The following is an 11231-nucleotide window of genomic DNA, read 5'->3' on the forward strand; positions in this document are numbered from 1 at the left end:
TTTCCTACTTATCCGCATTAACTTACATTTTCCACTTTTAGAGCAATCTACCATTCATCAAGCCTACTAGAAGTTTTTTCTAAGCCACCTTGTATCCTCCTACAGCCACTCACCGACGATACCTTCTCGTACACCACAGCGTCAGTAGCGGACGACCGCAGATTGCTGTCCATCCTGTCCGCCACCTCATTTATATATACAGAAAATAATAGCGGCCCTATTACACTTCCCCGGGACACTCCTGACCATACCCTTGTCTCTGATTAACACTCGCGATAGAGGACAACGTTCTGGGTTCTATTATTTAAGAAGACTTCGAGCCACTCACATATTTGTGAGTCTGTTACACGTCCTCGTACGTTCGTTAACAGTCCGAAATGGGGCACCGTGTAAAATGTTTTTTCGGAAATGTAAAAATACGGAATCTGCCTATTTTACTCATCCAAAGTTTGCAGTACATCATGTGAGAAAATGGCAAGCTGATTTTCACACGAGCAATGCTTTCTGAAACTGTGGTGATTCGTAGACAAAAGTTTTTGAGTCTCTAAGAAATTTATCATATTCGAGCTCAGAATATGTTCAAGGATTCTGCAGCAAAGCGATGTTAAGGATATCGGTTTGTAATTTTGCAGGTTCATTCTTTTACCCTTCTTATAAACATGAGTCACCTGCTATTTTTTCCGTCGCTTGCAACTTTGCACTGGGCAACGGATTCGCGATAAATGCGAGCTGAATAAGGGCCCAGTGTCGTAGAGTAGTCTATGTTAAACAGAACTGGGGTTCCATCCGGACTTGGCGACTTATTTGTTATCAGCTCCTTCAATTCTCTGTAAACAGGATACAGGATGACTTAGAATATGTAATTGGTGTTATGAATGGCAGTAAAGGGGGGCTGCTACATTTGTGACAGATAGGTTAGATCAACATGCAAGTATTACGGATATGGTCTGGGAACTCAAAGGGGATCCCTGGAGGAAAGGTGAGGAACACCTTTCGAGGAACGCTATTGCGAAAATTTAGAGAACCGGCGTTTGGAGCTGGCTGCAGAATGATTCTATTGTCGTCAACGTAAGGACCACGAAGATAAGAAAAATTAGGGCTCGTACGGAAGCAAATGACAGTCATTTTTCTCCTGCTCTTCTTGCGAATGGAACTGGAGGGGAAATGACTAGTAGTGGTGCAAGATTCCATCCTCCACGCACCATATGGTGGCTTGCGAATTACGTATGTAGATATAGATGTTGGTCTATCACTCACCAACGGACAGAATGTCCCTGTTGCTCTTCAAAAATGTGTCATTGTCCCCTTATTCAGGAGGCATATGGTTTCGAATCTTAATATATCGACCCCTTGGATGGGTCGAGTTGCAACCCCAAAGATCACTACCTGCAACGAAATTTGGTCACATTCTAAAAGAGATTTAGAAGATTTATTTAGGTAGTTAAATAATATTGATCCAAACATTCAGTTTACCATGGGGATGGAAAAGGACAATGGCATATCTTTTCTGAGTGTTTTAGTTATGAGCCAAATAATATTGATCCAAACATTCAGTTTACCATGGGGATGGAAAAGGACAATGGCATATCTTTTCTGAGTGTTTTAGTTATGAGCCAGACCGATGGAGGGTTGTGACATAAAGTGTTTTTTTAAGTCACACATAGGGACATATACGTGCATAAGGACTCCGACCATTATCCACAACAAAAAAGGAGCGTCATTAAATGTCTTGTCGACAGAGCCAATATAATTTGAAAACCTGAACATCTGGATGCCGAATTAAAACAACTGAAGTAGGCTTCCGATAAAAAGGACCAGTCAGGAAAATAAGTAAATAGAGTTCTAGGATCAAGTAGCAATAGGCCGAAGAACGAGGATGAAACATCGATGGAGAACACAGTTTCTCTCCCTTTTATTAAAAAAGTTTGATCAGATTGGAAAGATTTTACATAAACCTGACATCAGCCCCGCTGTCAGACCAACAAAGAAAACGTCTCAAGCCCTCAGATTTGTAAAACATAAGTACCACCATCTGTTGGGATTCAAGGCATGTAAAAAAATCTCTCTCTCTCTCTCTCTCTCTCTGTGTATGTGTGTGTGTGTGTGTGTGTGGTAAGGTCTATATTGGAACTACCAAGAGAACGTGAATACATGGCTGAAGGCACATAAGTCTTTGCCAACTACGGCAAGTAGAAAAATAAGCTGCCAATCAGGAAATCATGATGTGAAGTTTTCCAAAATAAACATTTCATTTACAATGACAAACTGTTATCCTTGGCTATATAGAGAAGTGATCGAAATATACAAACATGGGAATAATTTTAAAAGAAAAGAATAAGCCACGAAAGTTAGTGATACACGAATAATAATTCTGAAGAATCAATAGAAGACTATTTGTCTTTACAAACGGCAGTTCGATAATTCAATAAAATCTTCTCAGTTTACAAGCCGCGTCACTTCGAATTAAAACACTGGAGATTTCGATAGCTGGCTCCGCCATCATCATCAGGAGTTAATATCACTGACTAATGGGGCTGGTACGGTGTTCTGCTTATGTAGATGCAACAGCAGTCTGGAACCTTCCAGAGAGGGCTGAAATGATGTATGTATGGAAGGCAAGTTCGATAACTCATAGCAGTTCTGTCCCACTTCGGCCCTCTATAGAATATTCCAGATGCAGCTATTCCACCTATATATGCAGAAAATAGTGCCAGTCCCGGCAGTCAGTGATTTTAACTTCTGATGACAACGACAGATGCAGCTATCGAAAGCTTGAGTGTTTTGTTCCAAGTGACATGGATTGTAAACCAAGAAAATGTTATTGAAGCATGTCACTGCGAAAGACGTTGAGGACAGTTAGATAGCTCAGTTTTATCTCTGCTATTGCATCTATTATTGAAACATGTGACTGCGAAAGACTCTGAGTACAGATAGATAGCTCAGTCACTGAGCTGATCACGTGCAAACTTCTACCACGTCCATTTTTCACAGTATTTATGTCAGTTTGTGACGTCGGCAAGACTCAGCACAACCACAAATACATCTGAAGATGTCCAGAACAGTTCTGAACAATGCAATCAGAATGGAAAAGTTTCATGAACGACGACTATTCAACTTGGAAGATTTACTAGCAGCTATGCTCTTTCTGCCTATAATTTTAATTATCTACCTGTAAGCTATGTCGAAGTTATCACAGACTTCAACAAGGACAACATAAGAGGTATATCAAAGGTGGAGAAATATATTTTTCTAAACCCAGGAAACGGTTCTCCACAATACACATTAGGATTCCTTGCAACGAATAATATTATTCTGTTGGTCTTACAAAAAGGAAGCAATGCATCAAACAGGGTTGGAGCATTGCATATTACAGAAAGTACTCATTTAAGTGCAGTTAATGTGTTAGTCATATGCAAAAGCAAACTGGAAATGAGACACACTGAAGTCAAAAAAGCGCAAATGAACGTAGCCATATACTGGCTAATTTGCACAAAACAATGGATTCAAGGACGTTCACTACATTAGAGTATACACGCAAATTCTTTTTGTAAACCTCCTTCCTCTTCTGGAGCTGTTTAAAAAGAATCGTTACATTGTATTTAGATGTGGTGATCTCGATACTGTGCATCTAGCAACAGAGAAGTCATTTGCAGAGCTCAAGACTGATGGAATAACTATATATAATGATCAATCTATTGCTGAAATGTTGAACTTACTGTTGTATACGCAGACGCCACTAGAACTTTGTCTAGAGTTTGCAATGTAGACTCAAGTGGATATGGAATGTCTTATGAACAGAGGAAGTGGTACAAATATGAAATACCATTTTGTTTTTCGTTCACAAGTTTCTCAGTTTTTCACACTAAGCAAACAAAATATCTGTAGCTATTATTGTGGGAGGTACTTCAATGCTTCCTATATTTTCGAATACATACTACGTTCGGAACATTTCTAAATTAGGCTTAACACAAAGTTTGACAGTTTTGGCTGTTCAGATTTTCGTACAGAAATATGGAATAGTCAGTTTCAACTTTGTTAAAGTTAAAACAAGGAACGGTGAATCTAATAATTCACTGTTGAAGTGAACGCTATAAAACACAATAACACAATAGAAAAACACGAAATATATAATTTTCAGTCATTAAATATTGTCACATTTTCTCTTGTGAAATCTAGAGGTTTATTAAATGACGATACTGTGAGTTATCGAATCGATATATCCTTTTTGTGCCGCTTCAAGAAAAAGCGTAACTACCCTCTTCCAGCCTGTTCAACTAAAAATGAATTCTGGATATTGTTGGCTTCGGCAAACTGAAATGCCATCTGTTGAAAATCCTTTCTGGTAAGTCAAAAAATTTAGTTTTCATTGTCATGCTATATTCAATCAGCTGTTGTTCTTGTTCGTTAGAGAGAACAGTTTTTCGCCCAAGTTCGGTCTTTGTGGATAAATCAGCTGATAAAACTGATTTTGCTAGCCTGCATAGAGTGGCCCTGGGAACTTCGAAAGTTTTTGCTGCCTTCAGGTAGCCCCTCTTCTTTTCTCTAACTTCTTTAGTTGCTGTTTGCATAGCAGGCTCATCCCACTACTTTCGAGCTTATGAAGTTGTTTCTGAAACAATACCGATAAATAAACTGGTTGTGAAAATACTGTACAGATATGGAATACTAGTATTCTATATTAGTGACCTTGCAATTCAGAAACGCAAATAAAATCGAAAATTAAGTTTAAGTAGGCAACAAACGTGCCATTTTACAGCTTAATGTACGAGGGTGAGTCAAATGAAAACCTTAAATTTGTAATATCAAATCGAAATTTCGCGCCGTTATCCTGTAAGTTGGTAAGCGTGCTGCAAACGGCGTGCAGAATGGCCTGTAGGTGGCAGCATAGTGCAGATGCACACATAGCGTCGCAGTATCAGTGTAAAGATGGCCGCCCCACTTGCGACTTGCACCAGGGAAGAACAGCGTCCTGTTATTCGGTTTTTGCGCGGTGAAGGTGTGAAACCTATTGAAATTCATCGACTAATGAAGATTTAGTACGGTGATGCATGTTTGTCACAGCAGCAAGTTTACGAATGGAGTACGAAGTTCGCAAATAGTGTGACTTAAGTGGAAGATGCTCCTCGTCCAGGTCAGGCACAACGAGTTGTGACTCCACAGACCATTGCAGCAGCTGAAGGAAAGCCGCCGAGTGACACTGAATGACATTGCAGCATGTTTACAGATTAGTCATGGGTTAGCACAACACATTGTGCATGATGTGCTCCAGTTTCATAAAGTGTCTGCAAGATGGATGCCACGGCAGCTGACTCCTGAAATGAGAGAACGACGTGTTGATGCTTGTGAAGAACTTCTTGGGCGCAGGAACGAGAAGGTGATGGCTTCCTTGCAAGAATCGTTACTGGGGACGAAACCTGGGTTCAATTCCACCCACTGGAAACGAAGAGAGCGAGCAGGGAATGGCGCCTTTCCTCAACACCAAAACCAAAGAAGTTTCGAACAGAACCATCAGCAGGGAAAGTTATGCTGACTCTCTTTTGGGACGAAAAAGGCGCCAGTTTGGAGCATTACATGCCTAGAGGGACACTGTCACCAGTGCATCGTACACAGATCTCCTAAAAAATTATCTGCGGCCTGCAATCAAATCAAAGCGACGTGGATTGCTGTCAGCAGATGTCCTTTTGCAACATGACAATGCAAGGCCCCACACTGCCCGTACAACAGTTGCAACAATCACAGACCTGCATTTTGAGTGACTTCCTCATACACCATACTCACCAGACCTTGCCCCATGTGATTTCCATATGTTTGGACCACTGAAAGACGCAATGGGAGGAAAGAAGTTCCGTTCTTATTAAGAGGTACGCCACACAGCGCATGAGTGGCTGCATGGACTACCAAAAGAATTTTTTTCTAAAGGAATTTATGCACTTTGTAAGCTCTGGAGGACTTGCATTGAGCGTGGGGGAGATTATGTTGAAAAGTGATACAGCTTTGTACCACTTCTGCATAATAAATGAAATTTAAAATATATTTAAAGTTTTCATTTGACTCACCCTCACATTAGCTAAACGTCTGTTTAGAAAAATATATTAATAATTTACGTATTATGACAAGAATGAAACTGAAAACCACCAACCTGCAACTGTTACTCCTCCTAGTGAATTCGTTAAAACAACTTATTCATTAGTGGCTGCCAATTGCAATATGAATGCATCCCAGAGCAGTGTACAGTTGCTGAACGTAGTTTTCAAGTAGCTCACCAGGCGAGGAGCCATAGTATTTCATATCACTATCCCTATTCCATATTTGTACCTCTCCCTCTATTAATATACAGAAAATAAATGGCAAAATTAAAGTTTCCTAATGCTCTCGGCTAGAGGAAGTGATGTACAGTGTGTACACAAGCAGTACGCCCAGCATTGTGCGCATTCCTGTACCGGAGATACAGGCTCTGACCACTGCATGTGCTGTGCCTTTCTATCGCAGCATATGTTGTATTCTGATAATCTATTTATTTATTTATTGATTTATTTAACCTGGCAAGATTAAGGCCATCAGGCTCTCTCTTACATCTAACCAGGCATTCTACTTATTTTACATTCATATGTTTTAGTAGGCATGTTAAACTACATCGAGTATAAAAAGTGAAATAAACAATTTGAAAAGTACACCTGGAAAATTACATACATATAGAGTTTATATTCTTAGATCACAGGTACTGTTATAATTAGACATTATTGAAGAGACAGATTTTAGATAGGAGTGCTGGCAGCAGGGAGTATGAGGGAGACTCATGGTGACGGCAGGAGAAGAATAGAGAGACATGATGAAACATGATTAAGGAAATACAAAGGAAAAGAAGATTGCGTGGCTAATAGAGATAGATGAAGAGAAAGGCATCTCAGGAGCAAGATAGGAGACGCTAGCTTTGCTATTTGACGGATGAGAGGATTGGCCTTGTACATCAGTTTTGTGGAGAACTTTATCAGGATGATAGTAGGAAATGCTTCAGCTTCTTCTTAAAAGCAGCAGGAGATTGAATTTTGCGGAAGGTAAGGGGCAGTTTGTTCCAGAGGCGGACAGCGGCAACTGAGAAGGAGTTTGCAAAAGTTTTTGTTTTGTGAGTGGGCACAGTTAGGATACCAAATAAGAGTGACCTCGTGTTTCGATTATGATGACATGACAGGTTTTTAATCTCTGAAGCAAGGTACTGGGGTGCTCGCGCGACGAGGAGTCGGTGGAGTAGACATAGAGTGTGGTAGTCACGCAATTTGTCCGGCCGCAGCCACCCTAGCTCGGAGTATGAAGCACTAACATGATCATATCGGCGAATGTTGCAGGTGTAACGCACACAGGCATTCATGGTTAGCTCTAGCCGTCTTTTGTTTCCACTACTCATGCCTTGTTGAATCACATCACAATAGTGGAGGTTCGGTAGAACGAGTGCTTGCACGAGCTGGCGTTTCAAGTCCTGTGGAAATATGTTTCGAAACTTTTTGAGAGCATAGAGACAAGCAGACGTCTTTCGGCACACTGCGACTGTATTCTCCGCCCAGTTGAGATGCTCATCCAAAGTTACACCCAAGTTCTTCACTGTTTTCTGATATGGTATTGGAGTACCGTCGAGCAGAATAGGAGGTAGCCGTTAACGGAAATCTGAACTTATTAATTTCTGATGGGCTATTAAGATTACTTGCGTCTTTTTTGCATTTAGTTTAAGCCCCAAATTTTTCGCCCATGTCAGTACTGAAGACAGATCATCATTCATCTGAGCGATTGCAGTGTTTACATCTTCAGGTCTGACGCTTAGGTAGAGCTGGAGGTCGTCGGCATAGAAATGATATTTACAGGAGGACAGAACCGACGAAATATCGTTGACATATAAAGAAAACAAAAGTGGTCCTAAGACTGATCCTTGGGGCACTCCCGAGGAAACATGTTTCCAGGAAGATTTTTCATTTACGCAGACAACACATTGCTGTCTGTCTTTTAAGTAGCTTTCAAACCATCTCATTGCACTATCAGAGAAATTAAGCTGTTGCATTTTTCTGAGCAATATGTCAAAGCTAACAGTGTCAAAAGCTTTGCTGAAGTCCAGTAGCGTCAAAATTGTTGCCTTTCGATTGTCGATGGCATATTTCAGGTCATCAGTTACTTTAATTAGAGCAGTGTTTGTGCTGTGATGTTTACGGAAACCGGATTGAAATTTGTCATATAGGCTGAATTCATGCAAGTGTTCAGTGATTTGGTCATGAACAATATATTCAAGTGCTTTGGAAACAGCAGGCAGTATGCTAATTGGTCGGTAATCACTAGGCGGTTGCGGGTTTTCGATCTTAGGGATGGGTCGAATTAGGCTTCTTTTCCATGCAGTGGGATGTATTCCGTTCACGAGGGAAAAATTAAATATGTCAGTTAAGACAGGTACTAAGATATCGGCAACATTCTTAATCATGGTTATACCGATACTGTCGTTGCCTATTGCATCAGAAGAGATTCTCATTATTGCTTTTCTTGCCGTATTTGTTGTTACATGTTTTAGATGGAAGGTATCGTTGTTAGTTATCCTGTTTGGGGATTCTTGTGGACGGTAATTATCAGCTGTGCTGGTATTCAGAGGTGCAGAGAAGAATTCATTTAATTCGTTAGCTGACACATGAAAAGTAGTTTCCGATTTTGCCTTTCCGACCCCCAAGCTACGGAGATTCTTCCATAGAGTCGTGGGCGTCAGATCGCTGCATACAAGGGAGCGAGCGTGCCTGATTTTAGCATTGCGAATGCATTGTTTCACTCTGTTCCGTAGCTTTCTATATTCTTCGAAACGTTCGGGTTTCGGATCTGCCTTGAAACGCCTGTGGGCAGCATCCCTATTAGTCATCATTTGACGTAATTCAGCTGTCAGCCATGGAGCAGGAGATTTTCTTACACGGATTGTGCGCACAGGTGCATGTTTATCATAGAGGGCAGTGAGTTTATCACCAAGTTCATTAATTTTGCCGTCGATTGTGGGTTTTCTGATTATTTGATGCCATGAGATTTCTGAGCAATCGGTTGTTAGAGCGTCAAGGTCAATACGTTTCATGTTCCTACAAGTTATGTAACGCGATTTGATCCTTGGGGGCTGCACAGAGTAGGCCAGGAATATTACATCATGTGCTGAGAGGCCAGGGGCCGATGTTTGACCAGCATCTCTTACTTTGTCAGTCAGTTTCGTTGCGATTACGTCTATAAGAGTATGACTGTGCGCTGTATGGTGTGTAGGTTGTAATGGAAGAATGTTCATGCTATTGCAACTAAACAGTCTTCTTAGGTTTATTGCGGAGGGAGTGTCTCTTAGCAGGTCTATGTTCAAGTCACCCATTACGATGACATGTTCGTATTGACACTGAAGTGAATGTAATTCCGACTGGAAGGAACTCACTGAGCTTATTTTTGGCGGCTTGTACACGACGCCAGTCAAGAATTTCCGACTTTGTATATTTATTTCAATGAACATGAATTCTGCCTCTTTTTCTTCAGCAGGATTTGACGTACATAAGACTTTCGCTTTGAGATCTGTTCGTATATACGCGCCGACCCGGCCACCTCGCTTTTTTGATCTGTCTGCCCTAAGAAATGTGTACCCTGGGAGATGAAAAGATGCAGAGGATATGTGTGGTTTCAACCACGTTTCGGATAAGAGGATTACGTGGTAGTTTAGTTGGTTGAAGAGGAGGGAAGAGGAGGCTAAGTTCTTCGTAATGTGCAGGTAAAGACTGGATGTTGCAGTGAGCTGCTAAAAGCTCTGAAGCCGGCCGAAGTGGCCGTGCGGTTAAAGGCGCTGCAGTCTGGAACCGCAAGACCGCTACGGTCGCAGGTTCGAATCCTGCCTCGGGCATGGATGTTTGTGATGTCCTTAGGTTAGTTAGGTTTAACTAGTTCTAAGTTCTAGGGGACTAATGACCTCAGCAGTTGAGTCCCATAGAGCTCAGAGCCATTTGAACCATTTGATCCTAAAAGCTCTGACGCGTTCCGCTGAGCAGCCTGGAGTAGGGTGGCAGACTGGTTTGTCCCTTTGTTAGGCACTACCTGCCGCGAGGGGCACTGGCCGCTGCTTCCGCCAGGTACATAACACAGGGGTGTCCGAGATTTTGCGCGCCCTGTTCGTGACACCGCGAGTGCCGAAAGAAAGGCGACTGCTAGAGATTTCCTGAGGTTGCGGGAGTATAGAAAATGGATTAGTGGTATTCGGTGCAAGGAGAATATGACCAAAATAGTGACGGCTGTGTGTCACTGTGTATCCTCTGTCGTAAGAGGAGAAATGTAATTAGCGTATTTGAAACACCTTAGGGTGGAAATAAGGGAAAAGGGAGTGATTTAAGAGGCCGATGCTGCCAGCAGAGAGAAGTAAGCTTAATAATTAATAGATTATCGTAGGAAGCTAGAATTAAATTGAAATTTACTAAAGTGATACTGGTAGTGATTATCGTAGGAAGCTACAATTAGATTAAAATTTGCTAAAGTGATACTGATAGTGATTTTTGTTATGAACAATTTAAACCGAAGAGATGGGTGATTAATGAACTAAAGGAGAGACTAATAATTGCAATAGAACTATTTCAGAACGGAAGAGAATAAACTGAGAAAATGAAAAAAGTATTAGCAGTAACTAAAATTAAGTAATGGTTAGAGCTACAGACACAAAAAAAGTGAAAAGTTAATACAGTTACAAAAACAATTAGTTGAAGGTACAAATATGGGTATAATTAAAAAATTAATAAAATTACAAGACTATATCTGAGTATAGGGCTGTTACAATTTGCAAATGGTGTTAAGTTTGCACTTTTGGCTCGAGTAGCTTCACTTAATACTATTCAGTTCTGTCATGTTTGTGACTGTCTTCTTTCCAGCTGCTGTCTTAATGATTACTCTGCCATCCTGAGTCCACACATTCTGAAGACCGAAATGGGATATGGCACTGTTTAAAATCTTTAGCCGTTCGTGTGTCAGATCTTCCCTTATTGTAAGCCCTGTCCTTGCTAACTTCTTCTTCTGGGTAAAGATCTCTGCCCTTTTTCGGTACGAGACAAATTTAATTATTATTGGACGAGGTTTGGTGGCACCTGGTAGTTTTCGTCCCACCCGATGGCTCCTGTCAATGTCTGCCTTGGTCACTTCAACGCCTAATTTTTCACGCGCAACCTGTATAAGCAGGTTGCCCGTGTTTTCTTCCTTATTTTCTACTACTC

Source organism: Schistocerca nitens, chromosome 3 (genome assembly GCF_023898315.1).
Source record: "Schistocerca nitens isolate TAMUIC-IGC-003100 chromosome 3, iqSchNite1.1, whole genome shotgun sequence".
Classification (NCBI taxonomy): Eukaryota; Metazoa; Arthropoda; class Insecta; order Orthoptera; family Acrididae; genus Schistocerca; species Schistocerca nitens.